The 15,776-nt window shown below is 37.1% G+C and overlaps 1 long non-coding RNA gene across 1 annotated transcript; it reads right to left on the bottom strand.

The window, feature by feature from the left end:
* Positions 1-1,288: 1,288 nt before the first annotated feature.
* On the bottom strand, positions 1,289-15,427 carry LOC120539149. The gene is made up of 2 exons (XR_005635562.1): positions 15,339-15,427; positions 1,289-3,538 (listed from the first exon to the last, which is right to left on the bottom strand). It is a non-coding gene; the product is annotated as an uncharacterized LOC120539149 (long non-coding RNA).
* Between the last annotated feature and the right edge of the window lie 349 nt (positions 15,428-15,776).

Raw genomic sequence — 15,776 nt, 5'->3', positions numbered from 1 at the left:
GTTTTAAAAGAAGGCATTTATATTTTTTTCATTTTTCTGAACTAATTTATAATCAAAAAATTATTTTTTTGTAACTACTACCTTCATTTTCTTGATATAAGGACAAATATGAGTTTGATGTTTTGACATATGCGACCTTCTTACTATTATTTTAATTCATGTTTGGTTTGTCCTTAACAAATAAGAGGTAAAATTTCTACCATATATAATAAGCCAAACAACACAATAAAAGACAAAAAATTGACTTAAACAACATACAGCACGGTACAGTATGTTACTCATGTGTCTGAATGTTAATCATTAACAGACAGGCACTCGAGAGTGCTTTACCTGTTCTTAACATATAGAGGTTAAGGGCAAAATGTTGCTTTAAAGCTGCTGAACTGAATTCTGATATGGTGATATCGTCTTCCAAACCAGTGGTAAGAACAGTACGTATTTGGATTGGTTTAAACCCAGCAACGTGGTACTTTATTTTATGGCACTTTTTGGTGTCAGTCTTTAAATGTAATGCCTAAGTCACATTCTGTGGTCTTTCTGAGTAGACATTAAAACAACATGAGCTTTCTGTCCTTGTATTATCATACCGCACAATAGTCAGGACACTTTCATAAGGATATTGATATAAACTGAAAGTGTTCATATGCTTGTGCCTCATTTTTTAAGTGTCTGAGAAAGCTAAAGTACTCTTTTGCCTTTTCAATTCATATAGCATAACCTCCATGCTATGGATCAATACTAGGCCACTGGATACATATAATCAATGGACTGTATAGCAGATAAGCTTCAGGTCGTCTCTTTTGATGATGAGCAGGGCTTTTTCCTTACTTTTCTGCACCCGAAGTAAGTTCCTTTGTTTAACATTCAAAGCAAGATTTGTGCTTTACTGCATTTCAATTCACTTTTAATCTGCTTTTCCTAATGAAAGTCACATGTAACATGCTAAGCTGGACAGTCCAACCAATACTATCTTTAGAAAACTTATCCACCTCATCCTTTGGAATTCCCAGACATATCTCAGTTTCCGAGAGATATAATTCTTATATGGTGTCATGGGTCTTCTCCCAGTCAGTATTGTTTTGTATACCAGAGAATGAGCCTAGCAGCCATATACAGGGATCTCATTTCGATTCCTTCTGCTCAAAATCCCATTCTTTTAGTCACTTCCTACAGTTTGCAACCACAAGTGAACATGTGGATGTAGACTGTGTAGATGAAAACTTTGCATCAGAACCTAGCTTCTTTTTATTGTGGTTTTGTAAAACACTTACAAAGCTGATAACTGCTGTTATGATTCATTGTTTATTCTCATGATCAATTGTAACCTTCCTTCAAAAACAAGCTACTTGAACTCTCCTTGTTCTTCACTGAGATACTCTTTTAATTGCGGCAAGAGTTCACCCCTTAGATTTAGACAGAATTATTTACTGAATACACACCATGACTTCAGATGTGGAGGTTCTAATTCTCATTGTAACTACATCAAAATCAACTGCAAATACACTCCTGTGCATGTTATAGATTTCATTATTATTGTACTGACATTATTTGACTGACATTTTTAGTCAAAGCAAACTACACAGTCAATATTCATTACGCTTGTTTGCACACAATAATGATCAATGCCGCACAGTGAGTCAGAGGTAGGAATTGTACTAACAACTGTGTAACTTAAAAGAGTCCAGTGGCTTAGCTACTACATTACAGTGCCTAGGCTGTCATCATTGTGTAGTTACTACAGTCTTGAGTAAACACTGAATACCATTTGGGACTAAACTAGCTGTTTAAAAGGGCAGCAATGTTCAAAATCAGTGTGACAGAAATTGTATTCATCTTTACTACACCATTGACATTTAGGAAAATCAGTGTAAAGTAGCAGATGGAGATACATAACCCCAGGTCTGTAAATGTAATAATTAGTCTGTGGATACAGAACAGTAACTAAATTATCATCCTAACATGGATGTCTCATTTGCTGTTTTAGGTGTTCTGAGAGATTGCATCATTTACTGACCTGTGAATGTCATTCACAAACAGGAGTGAGCTTAGTGATCCTTTCCAAGCACTTCCAATTACATACACATCATTCATACAAGTTACCTTGGTTTTCTTAATGTATATAAACTTGACTGAAATGGACGGTGAGATGTGAAATATCTATATATTTCAAACATTTTGACATTGTTAGATGAAAAATATCTGTCTGTCTGTCTATGAATGACATGTTGCAATCCATATGACTTCTTAGAGCAGGTGGTAAACAAACTCAGTCTTAGATGGCCACAATGACTACATTAACATTCAACCTTACATCTGTTTAGTCCAAATTTTAGGTCAAAAAGCATACTGCAAATATCAGTCTGTAGTAGTGATAAAATAAGAGAAAACCATGCATATCCAGAAAAATATTTACCCATACATGAGGCGAATATGCAAACAGCACACAATAAGTGACTAAGCCAGGATTTAAACACAGTATCTCAAAGTTGTGAGGCAGCATTGTCATTAGCTAAATTTCCATAGGCCATAGCTAAATGCTGTTTTTTGAACCCACTTTTCCTCTGCAACTTATTGCAAGGATTTTGGGGTGACTCAGAAAGAACTAGTGTTAGACTTGAACTAACATTAGATGGAAAACCAGCATATTAAAACTGAAGCAATGTGTTTTGACTTGTTTTATTGATGCAAAAGCAGCTATTTATGTCAGCACTGTAGTGTAAAAGGTAATACTGTGCCTTCTGTGTAGTATTTACATTTTTTCCCTACATTTGAATGTATTTTCTATAGAGGCTATAATTTATTGTCACAGTCAAAAAAGAATGCCACAGCACAAGTTGTTATCATTACATTATCCTACTATTAAGAGCCATGTGGCTGTTTTTGTGTCTATGATAAATTGTTGTCCTATTATGTTTGTTGTTACTTTTACTTGTAACTGCTGGGATTGCCTTCACCTGCTTCTGATTTGGACATACAGTATATTGCTAAAAAATGCTATTCAGTAGTAATTGAGGCTTATCCTGGTTAGTCAATTCATTTTTATGAAGAGCTCTTCACAGTTTTCAGGGACTGAGTTCTGTAACAAGTTCACATGTAAAAGGCAATTATTTCTTTACAAATTAGTAATTACATAACCCATGAAGATACGGATTTGTTTAAAAACACAGAAAAAAATAGCTCCAGCTGATCAACATAAATGCTATCTAACAATATCTGTCCGTTAACATTATCATTGAACAATGGCCATAACAAAGGAGAGGAAAATCAAAACTCCAGTCAGCTGCATTCCTGAAGAAAATAAACCTCTAGGCGGTCCGCGGTGAGTTATAACAAACAAAGTTGTTTGACACAGTCACAGTTGCAGTCTTGAGGACCTAAGCCATCCATTATGGGAATTCTAGAGTATAAGTCCATCTAACATGACGATAGAATCTTTTCACCCATTGATTCCGGTCTCTCATTATCTCAGGTGTCTTTTCCATGGGCAGGAAAACAGCTTGGCAGTAGAGCAGTGGCACTAAGTGCTACATCAGGTTACCTAAAAGAGAAACAGAATAGAGAAGTGTTAGTGTGTCATTCAGGATTGACTTTAAAATTCTGCTTATGGTTTATAAAGCCTTAAATAATCTCGCCCCATCTTATATATCGGAATGTCTGACACCTTATATTCCAAATCGTAACCTTAGATCCTCAAATGAGTATCTCCTTAGAATTCCAAGAGCAAAACTTAAAAGAAGTGGTGAGGCGGCCTTCTGCTGCTATGCACCTAAAATCTGGAATAGCCTGCCAATAGGAATTCGCCAGGCTAATACAGTGGAGCACTTTAAAACACTGCTGAAAACACATTATTTTAACATGGCCTTTTTATAACTTCACTTTAACTTAATCCTGATACTCTGTATGTTCAATTCATCATAATAACTAATCATGGTGGCTCTAAAATCTGTACTGACCCCTACTCTCTCTTCTGTTTCTTTTTCCGGTTTGCGCCACCACCACCTACTCAAAGCATCATGATGCTCCAACAATGATGGATGTATTAAAAGCCAGAAGTCTATGTGACCATCATCATCAAGTCCTTCTGTGAGAACCCTAAATCCAAAGTGGACTGTTTCATTTATGTTAGGTAGAATGCCCAGAGGGGACTGGGCGGTCTCATGGTCTGGAATCCCTACCCTACAGATTTTATTTTTTTCTCCAGCCGTCTGGAGTTTTTTTTTTTGTTTGTTTTTTCTGCACCCCCTGGCCATTGGACCTTACTCTTATTCTATGTTAATTAATGTTGACCTATTTTATTTTCTTACTGTCTCTTTTATTTTTCTATTCTTTATTATGTAAAGCACTTTGAGCTACTTTTTGTATGAAAATGTGCTATATAAATAAATGTTGTTGTTGTTGTAAATACAATGTTCATAGCTATTCAGTAACTCTAATCATGATATGCGATACTGAAATAGTGAGTCTTAAGCCTGGATTTGAAAGCTGAGACCAAAGGGGCATCTTTTATATAATCAGTCGTATCATTCCATAGCTTTAGGATAGGTAATTGGTAGGTAGGTAATTGGTCAACCTATCACTGTTATTTTGTTAATTCATGAAATCTCTAGGTAGCCAGCATACTGAGATCTTAATGCATGCTCTGGTTTGTAAATAATAAGTTAAGACAGGTAAGCAGGGCCTTATGGATGAAGGAAAATTTTGAAATCAGCCCTAAATTTAACTGGAAGTCAGTGGAATGACTTAAGAACAGGAGTTATGGAGTTGTAGTTTCTTTGAACATGTAATGATTCTTGCAGCAGCATTTTGACTTAACTAAAAGCTAAAGCAGGGGTGCCCACACTTTTTCGGCTTGCGAGCTACCTGACCAGGTCGAAATGATATACCTACATTAAAAATTATATATATTATACAGTGGGTACGGAAAGTATTCAGACCCCCTTCAATTTTTCACTCTTTGTTATATTGCAGCCATTTGCTAAAATCATTTAAATTCATTTTTTCCCTCATCAATGTACACACTGCACCCCATATTGACAGACAAAAAAAAAAAGAATTTTTGAAATTGTTTCAGATTTATTAAAAAAGAAAAACTGAAATATCACATGGTCCTAAGTATTCAGATCCTTTTCTCAGTATTTAGTAGAAGCACCCTTTTGAGCTAATACAGCCATGAGTCTTCTTGGGAAAGATGCAACAAGTTTTTCACACCTGGATTTGGGGATCCTCTGCCATTCCTCCTTGCAGATCCTCTCCAGTTCTGTCAGGTTGGATGGTAAACGTTGGTGGACAGCCATTTTTAGGTCTCTCCAGAGATGCTCAATTGGGTTTAAGTCAGGGCTCTGGCTGGGCCATTCAAGAACAGTCACAGAGTTGTTGTGAAGCCATTCCTTCATTATTTTAGCTGTGTGCTTAGGGTCATTGTCTTGTTGGAAGGTAAACCTTCGGCCCAGTCTCAGGTCCTTACCACTCTGGAGAAGGTTTTTGTCCAGGATATCCCTGTATTGGACAAGTGATGAGCAGTGCCTGGTTGTCTCCACACACTGAGGAGTGGAAAGACACATGGCAGCCCGCATGGAGTTTGATAAAAGACATCTGAAGGACTCTGAGATGGTGAGAAATAAGATTCTCTGGTCTGATGAGACCAAGATAGAACTTTTTGGCCTTAATTCTAAGCGGTATGTGTGGAGACAACCAGGCACTGCTCATCACTTGTCCAATACAGTCCCCACAGTGAAGCATGGCGGTGGCAGCATCATGCTGTGGGGGTGTTTTTCAGCTGCAGAGACAGGATGACTGGTTGCAATCGAGGGAAAGATGAATGTGGCCAAGTAGATAGAACGGTTAAAGCTCTATCCTAAAAAAGCAGAAGCCATATGTGAACATGATCCAGAAACATCGCCGTCTTCTCTGGGTGCAAAGGTCATTTAAATTGGACTGAGGCAAAGTGGAAAATTGTTCTATGGTCAGATGAATCGAAATTTGAAATTCTTTTTGGAAAACATAGACACTGTGTCCTCCAAACTAAAAACGAGAGGGAAAATTGGGCTTATTATTAGCACTCATCTCAAAAGCCTGCATCTCTGATGGTATGGGGGTGCATTAGTGCCTATGGAATTGACAGCTTGCACATTTGGTAAGGCACCATCAATGCTGAAAAGTATATATAGGTTTTAAAGCAACATATGCTCCCATCCACACAATATCTTTTTCAGGAAAGACCTTGCATATTTAAGCAACACAATACTAAACCGCATACTGCATCTATTACAACAGCATGACTTCATAGTAGAAGAGTCCAGGTGCTGAACTGGCCTGCCTGCAGTCTAGACTTTCAACAACTGAAAATATCTGATACATCTTGAAACCACAAATATGACAAAGAAAACACTGGACTGTTGAACAGGTAGAATCCTATATCAGACAAGAATGGGGCAATATTCCTCTCCTAAAAATCCAGCAACTGGACTCCTCAGTTCCCAGACATTTACAGACTGTTGTTAAAAGAAGAGGGCATGCTACACCATGGTAAACATGGCCCTGTCCCAACTTTTTTAAGATATTAAATTCAGAATGACCTTATTCTTTTCTTAAAATGGTACATTTTCTCAGTTTAAACACTTGATACATTTTCTATGTTGTATTGTGAATAAAATATGGGTTTATGAGATTTGCAAATCATTGCATTCTGTTTTAATTTGCATTTTACACAGCATCCCAACTTTTTTGGAATTGGGGTTGTATTTAGGTACATGATTTACATGTCAGATTTCACTCCGTGCAGATTGTATATTATAAAAACACATTAGACGATCTTTTAAAACCAAAGGAATGTTCTCTGTGGATATGTTTTGAATGTTCTGGAGGTCATAATCACTCCACAAATTTGCAAAGTCACAGCCAAATTCACTATTTTACAACTAAATGGATTGGTTCTTTAAAAATGGAAATGGACATATTCTAATACTGCCCCATTACGCCAGAATTTCTTGCAACAGTTCTTCATTATATGGCACACCTAAAGAACAGGACAGTGCACAGTTAGATGTCTTACATGCACATTAGTTTTACATACTTTTGAAGTGAAACAAACTTTATGAAAGTAAAAAAATAATCTAAAATAAATAAAATCAGTGTGAAATGCGTAGATTAAAAAAACCCAGGGAAATACAATAGATTTAAATGAGAATGAGTGAATACAGCAGAACAGGAGAATGGAAGATTTCTGTGTGCATCCATTCACGTGATGGAAAAAGTGGAAAAAATAGCATGCTGCAATAAAAGATCTCATGAGGATGTGTAAATTTCACTAGCACAGCTTGAAGGGGAGACCAACACTTCTGCAATATAATAACAATACACAATCTTTTCTTCAAGAAGAAAAGTAGAGATGAAGTCATGTGAGATGGGAAACATGCTCTTCAATAAGCTCAATAAAGACAGAAGCAAAATCTAAGATTATAAAAAAGCAAATCTATAAAAAGAAAATGTCATTAGAGGTTATAAAGACACCTGCAGAAAGAGTAACAGTTTTATTTTTAAAAACTAACCAAAACTACTGAATATTTGAACTATTGACGTACTGTACCTCTTAGAGAGTCATTATTATAGACACAGTGCCACACTGTGATATAATTAAAGATGCATATTTAGTGCATGTAAAGTTAAGGAGCACTAATGACATTTTCCATTAGCAGTCATTGCTTTGTTTAGAGATTACCAGAGAAAATAATTACTAAAAACATTTTTTTACAAACAGGTACAATTAATTAATAGACTATAGGGATGCACCTCTGTTAGATGGACAGGGGCAGGTATCTATAAGGAAAAGATGTTTACATGTGTTGAGGAGTAAAACACGGAAAACAGAAAAGGAAATGAGGAAACTGTTAAAAGGAAATGAGACCTTAGAGAAAAGGGAAACATAGATACTAAGCAAGGAAACACCACCTTGTATGACTGGAGTAATGCAGAAGGATAAGACAAGAAAAGTGTTGGGGGTGTCTCCATGACAAACCCCATTTAATACGTAAAAGAAACGTTACCGGGCTGGAAAAAAATACAATAAGGCTAGACCGTCAGGGTCTGTCTTGAATATGTTCTCTTCTGTACAGGAGCTCTGTTTCCCCCAGACGTGGGTACTCTACTTAATGCCTACTTATGGGATGTTGTTCCTTTACTGCACATAAATGCTGGTGGAGGTAGAAGTGGTGTAACTTAGGATAAGGTGGGGAAGTGGTGTCTGTTGTCATCTGACTGGTTTCGTCAGGTCTATAGTCAAAAATGGAGAAGTCAGCAATTTTACCCTCTCTTGATGTGGAGTACCTATGACAGCCTCAAAGGAGCCCTGAAAACGCCCCTTAATCGCACATGTCTGACACTGGTTATAAAAGTAGGAGTTCACTGAGGTGCAGAATGAAAAATGTTTAAATGAAAATAATTCTTATATTATTACTGTTTTGAAAAGAAAATTGTGGCTTAAAATTACAGCACACTGATTTGCTCACCTTCTGTAAAAGTTAATTCATCATAATGTACCACTCTGAAACTTCTTTAATCTAATTCTGGGTCATGGGGCCTGCAGGATGAAATATTCCTGGACAAGGCACCATTCTATTCACCTATACAGGCCAATTTTTATTTGCAAATAAACCTAACCAAGGAAGTGGAAGACAAAAACCATGCACATACAGGGGAATTTTACAAATTACACATGAGCAATGACTTGGTACACTACCATGCCACCAACTTTCTTTCATTATATACTTTTCAAACTCTTCTGCAGTACAACATCCACCCATTCTCTGAAATCACTTATCAAAATCAGGGTCATTGGGTAAAAAGCTGCCACTTTCTTCTAATGACCAGTCTCCCCACACCATCTCTACTGCATCAACAACTCCTACCACATCAACTGGAATGGCCAATGACAAATCCACTTCTGACCATCAGTGTGGACTGTTTATAACTGAAGACCAAGTAAGGAAATAACTAAGGAAGCTACACACAGAAAAAGCTGGGGGACCAAATGGAGTCAGTGTTCGAGTTCTTAAAGCCTGTACTGACCAGCTTTGTATGGATAAACTGTTCAGTTTATCCATTAAGATATTTATTTATTTATTTAAAGAGCTTCTGGAACAAATAAAGTTTGTTCGTTTGTAATAAGTATTAATGCATTACAGGGTACACACACTGACACACGTTCATACAAATTATAGTTAACAATCAAGTAAACGTGTCTCCACTCAAAAATTCTTAGCTATCGAAATGAGATGGTAAAATAATAAATGAGAAATGTGTAAAATAGGTGAGTAGTTTCGCAGTACTGCATATATTAATGTAAAATTCTGAAACAATTGAAAATCATGGTTGCAGGAATGCAGCTAAAGGCTGCCTGACAGCAATTAAAGCAGAACAAACATACAATAGGGCAACAGTCCATCATCTTGCTTACTCACATATGCACCCACACAGACAAGGCTAGTTTAGAATCACCATAAAAATTAGTGCACCTCTCATTAGGATGTTGGAGTAAAAACAAGGTACCTTGAAAAAAAACACTCAGACATTTGGACAACACATAGACTCCACTCAAAGAGTGGCCAGACGTGAGATTCAAACCCAATATGTCAGAGAGGTAACACCATTATTTTATCTATTACTTAGCCCATGTAATATGTAGACTTCCACTAAACAGTTGTGGTTTTTATATTGTGTTACATATTGATCAATAAATAAGAATATTTTCCTTGAAGATTAATATCTTGCAACTTTTAGAGCCTTATAAATTAAATCTGTTTCCAAATTAAAATATTTATTTATGTCATATTTTTATTGGAACTAGCCCAATTTCATTTTCAAACTTTTCTACTGAGAGACTCACTGAAAGTGATTGACCAATTGTGTAACATGACACAACAGTCATTTCTAGTTCCTCCCTGGTTTCAGGTTTCATATCCTTTGGTGTCACGATTGTTACACTTTTGTATTGCTTCATCTTTTTTCCTGAGAGTTCAACATCCTGCAAAACCCACTGAATATCATGTATTATGTACATTTGACATACAAAAAGCTGAGGTAGAAATAGATTAAGTAACTCTCTCACCATGCACCATTTAGTGAGCTAAGCTTGAAGTTTGGACCTTTCACCACCCTTGTAGTAGGAATATTCATGCACAACACAGACCAGGGGGTACCACTTCATTGACTTTACACCAAAAAGAAAAAGAATAAAAGGGATATTGATATTGTACTAAACTAATAAGACAGTAGAAGATTAAAAGTGAATGAAGGTGCCATTACATTAATGAGTTGATAAGTTTTCAGAAACATGTGGCAGACTGAATAACCTGTTACCAATTATGCATTTTCTTAATTTACACACTCATCCATTTTCTCCAAATAAGGGCCACAGACAATTTAAGTCAAAATGTGAATTTAATATTGGTTCATGAGCATAAGAAATGTATGTTCTAACCCATGATCATTTAACTCTTGATGCATATGCCTGTCATCTCTTATGACTGGACAGAATTTGTAAAAATCTCATTGATTATTCACATCAAATACTTCTTAATGCATTGACAGATCTGAGATTTATATTTGAGCTATTGTGCATGTGTTGGTGCTCTGATGCTGTTAGGTATTGTGTTTTCAGTATAAAATAAGTACATAATTATTTTGTTTTGAGAAAAAACCACAGATTTCAATAAAGGTATAATCACTTCTACTTACTGGAAGTTCATCTTCTTTATTTCCATACCATTGCGCCACATGTATTGATGAATGGAGTCCTTATCATAAATTTAAAAAGTAATTGGCTTTTGATGATAAAATATTCACATATAATTAACTGAAATGTGACAATAAATTACTTTTTAAACTGATAGATATTAAACAATGTAGCAATTGCATAGACACTTTGGTTATAGAGTATATTATTCATTTACCTGTATGGCATTTCACTGAGAGAAATAAGAATTTAAATCCTGATGCGTGGAGAAATTGTTATTTTGATAATACAACCAACAAACACCATATATCCCTAATTAATACTGGATAATTCCATATTTGAAAAGGAAATGCCCTGTACATAAATCAATATTTTATATTAAAATGTACATGGCACAGAGAAAACAAAAAGGGTTATGGATGTTGTGGGCCGGTTTCTAAGTATCAAAAGGCATCTGTTGTAGAGCATTACAACAGTATAATGTATAGCCATAAACATGCTTCAGGTTGCTTTCTAACTAGAACAAAAGCATTTAATTTCTTCTTCTTCTTTTGGCTGCTGTTTCCTGTTAGGGGTCGCCACAGCAGATCACCTTTTTCCGTAACTTCCTGTCCTCTACATCTTGCTCTGTCACACCCACCACCTGCATGGCCTCTCTCACCACATCCTTAAACCCTCTCTTAGGCCTTCCTCTCTTCCTCTTGCCTGGAAGCTTCTTCTCAATATACCCAGCATCTCTCCTCTGCACATGTCCAAACCAATGCAATCTCATCTCTCTGACTTTGTCTCCCAACCGTCCAACATGAACTGACCCTCTAATGTACTCATTTATAATCCTATCCATCCTCGTCACACACAGTGAAAATCTTAGCTTCGTTAACTCTGCTACCTCCAGCTCTGTCTCCTGCTTTCTGGTCAGTGCCACCGTCTCCAACCCATATAACATAGTTGGTCTCACTACTGTCCTGTAGACCTTCCCTTTCACTCTTGCTGATACCCGTTTGTTACAAATTACTACTGACACTCTTCTCCACCCATTCCACCCTGCATGCACTTTCTTTTTCACTTCTCTACCACAAACCCTGTTAATCTGTACTGTTGATCCCAAGTATTTAAACTTATCCATCTTCACCAACTCTACTCCTTGCATCCTCATCATTCCTCTGACCTCCCTCTCATTTACATACATGTGTTCTGTCTTGTTTTTACTGATCTTCATTCCTCTCCTCTCTAGAGCATATCTCCACATCTCCAGTGTCTCCATGACCTGCTCCCTACTCTCGCTACAGATCACAATGTCATCAGCAAACATCAGAGTCTACGGGGACTCCTGTCTAATCTCATCTCTCAACCTGTCCATCACCATTGAAAATAAGAAAGTGCTCAGAGCTGATCCTTGATATAATCCCACCTCCACATTGAATGCATCCATCACTCCTACTGCAGACCTCACTATTGTCACACCTCCCTCGTACATATCCTGTACAACTCTTACATACTTCTCTGTCATTCCCGACTTCCTCATACAATACCACAACTCCTCTCAAGGCACTCTGTCATATGCTTTCTCCATGTCCACAAAGACGCAATGCAGCTCCTTCTGGCCTTCTGTATACTTCTCCATCAACACCCACAGAGCAAACATCGCATCTGTGGTGCTCTTTCTTGGCATGAAACCATACTGCTGCTCACTAATCATCACCTCCCTTCTTAACCTAGCTTACACTATTCTTTCCCATAACTTCATGCTGTGGCTCATCAATTTTATCCCTCTATAGTTACAACAGCTCTCCACATCCCCCATATTCTTATAAATCGGTACCAGAACACTTCTTCTCCACTCCCCAGGCACCCTCGCACTTTCCAAGATTCCATTAAACAATCTGGTTAAAACCTTCACATCTCTCCTAAACACCTCCATGCTTCCACAGGTTTGTCATCTGGACCATTGGCCTTTCCATATTTCATCCTTCTCATAGCTGTCCTTACTTCTCTCCTTGCTAATCCATTGCACTTCATGATTCACTATCTCCACATCATCCAACCTTCTCTCTCTCTCTCTCTCACTCTCTTCATTCATCAGCCTCTCAAAGTACTCTTTCCATCTTCTCAACACACCCTCCTCGCTTATGAGTATGTTTCCATCTTTATCCTTTATCACCCTAACCTGCTGTACATCTTTTCCAGCATAGTCCCTCTGTCTAGCCAATCGGTACAGGTCCTTTTTCCCTCCGTACTGTCCAGTCTCTCATACAACTCATCAAACACCTTTTCTTCAGCCTTTGCCACCTCTCTCTTCACCTTATGCCTTATCTCCTTGTACTCTTGTCTACTTTCTGCTTCTCTCTGACTATCTATCCCACTTCTTCTTTGCCATCTTCTTCCTCTGTATACTCTCCTGTATTTCCGCATTCCACCATCAGGTATCCTTTTCCTTCTTCCTCTGTCCAGATGTTATGCCAAGCACCCTTCTTGCTGCCACCCTTACTACTTCTGCTGTAGTTTCCCAGGTGTCTGGCAACTCTTCAAAAGCACCCAGTGCCTCTCTTACCTCCTCCCTAAACTCAACCTTGTAGTCTTCCTTTTTCAGCTTACACCATTTGATCCCTGGCTCTGCCCTCACTCTCCTCCTCTTCTTGATCTTCAACTTCATTCTACAGACCACCATCCTATGTTACCTACTGTAACTACACTTCCCTGCCACCACTTCGCAATCCTCAATCTCCTTCAGATTGACTCTTCCGCATAGGATATAATCTACACGTGTGCATCTTCCTCCCTCTTCTTAAAACACATATACACCACAGCCATATCGATTCTTTTCGTAAAATCCAATATCATCTGACCTTCTTCATTCTTCTCCTTGACACCATACCTACCCATCTACTCTGTTCCTTTCACCAACATGTCCATTGAAATCCGCTCCAATCACCACTTTCTGTCCCTAGGGTACACTGTCCCTCACTTCATCCAACTCACTCCAGAAACCTTCTTTCTTATTCATTGCACACCCAACTTGCGGGACATATGCACTAACAACATTCGTCATCATACCTCCAATTGCCAGCTTTATAATCATCACTCTGTCCGACACTCTTTTCACCTCCAAAACACTCTTGATACACTGTTCCTTCAGAATAACTCCTACCCCATTTCTCCAAAACAAAAGCATTTCATTTAATTCAATCAAATATACAATTTTGGCAATACAGTCAGGGTGTATGCTGTAAGAAGATAAACATTAAAGTAAACTTTAAGACAAATGCATGGTGATAGGCTTTTACCTCAAAAACCGAATAGTCTTGATTTTACAGTATTTTTTAGTATACAACATATTAAAATTTTTAATTCAATTTATTGTTGTTACCAAGCAATTGCTATAAACAATAGTTATGAATGGTGCATATTGTTTTATTATTACTGCACTTAACAATCCTCCAAAACCATCAAACTGTGAAGACCAGTATATTGTAATAAACTGAATTAAGCTGAAAGACTCTTTTGTTCACAAAATGAACATTCAATATATTTGGATTATTCTACTGGGCAGTATAACTAGGCCAAAGTCATGAATAACAAGGAGAAAGGTCAGAAATACTCCTGAATTGTTTTAGATTAGATTAGATTAGATTAGATTAGATTAGATTAGATTAGATTTAGATAGATAGATGGATAGATAGATACTTGTAGTTGTGAAATGAACTGGTGACTGAAGATCTGCTTCTGAAAGAATGGGTAGCACTAGTCATGATGGGCTCTACGCACATGACAAGAACCCTATAAACCTATAAACCTATAATCATTCCCTTGTTTGCCACAGCCTGCAGTGAGTTTGTGTTCACTTGTGTAATGCATCTGGCCTTACTTATCATTTCCTGTTCAAGGATCTGGCATCCCCCGAGCTGGTCTGACTTGATATATTCAGTGTGATGAAGTGCCTTTCCTTAAGAATTATTGACCTACTTATAAAACATATAAGTAATCACAGCACAAAGAAACAGAAATATATAGGCTATATTCAAAATATCTTCAAAGCAATACATAAATTTATCACTTGATATAAAGTATATGCAGAAGAGAGATAGACTTGATTTTGACTTAAACACTTCAGAGATCTGTTATCATCAGTTTCTTAAGTAACCCAGTATATCAATTAACTCGCTTGAAACAATACAAAGGTTATTTGTACAAAACCTAAACTAGCATACTGTATAATGTTTCTTTTTTCAGAAAATAAAATTAACTGTGGTGAGACGATTAGTGTTGCAATCAAGTAAGTATAACCTAATAAACATATTCTGTGGCAAGCCATACCTACACTTGAGAAGTGGCCTTCCTAAAAAACACAAAATATTTTGTTGCTCATTGATTGAAAAGTTAAAACTTCAATAAGAAGCTATTGTGGTCAACCTCACAGTTTGATAAACCAACCCATAGATATTTCACAAACGCTAGAAATATTTATTTTATTAAAGAATAATCTATTGATTTTCTTCACCCTACCGGCAAAGTGTAGAGGACATTAACTCATCATAAAGAAGCAAATGAAAATAAACCTGTATTAGTATTAGCTCAAAATTTCAAATGTATTCAGTTTTTTAAAGCTTACCCATTCCAGAGCACCAAAGATTGCAGCTTATGAAACCCAGGTGTGAGCTTCACCTTATTTTCTTTCACACACTCCGCTTATAAATTAGCCTATCACCTCAAACTGACCTTTCGTCTACAAATGAAGTAACAAGCATGTGAGTCTCTCTGACCTAAAAGCAAACGGTAAACAAATGAGTCATCTCCTAAAAGGTGAGTCACCTGGTTACTGAGTAAAATGAGTTATTATTAGACAGAACAAAATACAGGGTCTTCCTGAATACATCAGACTGAACATTTATTCATCTATTTTGTGAACTTTGTAATTCTATTCCAGGGTTCCAAAAAGCCAAAGCATACCCCCAGCAGCTCAGGTAGAGGGCACAGTCACATATGCATGAGCAGTTTAAAGTCATACATTTTGATTTGATATAATTTATTAATCCCAGAGGTGAAATGG

Source organism: Polypterus senegalus, chromosome 11 (genome assembly GCF_016835505.1).
Source record: "Polypterus senegalus isolate Bchr_013 chromosome 11, ASM1683550v1, whole genome shotgun sequence".
Classification (NCBI taxonomy): domain Eukaryota; kingdom Metazoa; phylum Chordata; class Cladistia; order Polypteriformes; family Polypteridae; genus Polypterus; species Polypterus senegalus.
Note: the sequence above shows the minus strand (reverse complement) of the source record. Positions and strands in the feature narration are given on the sequence as shown.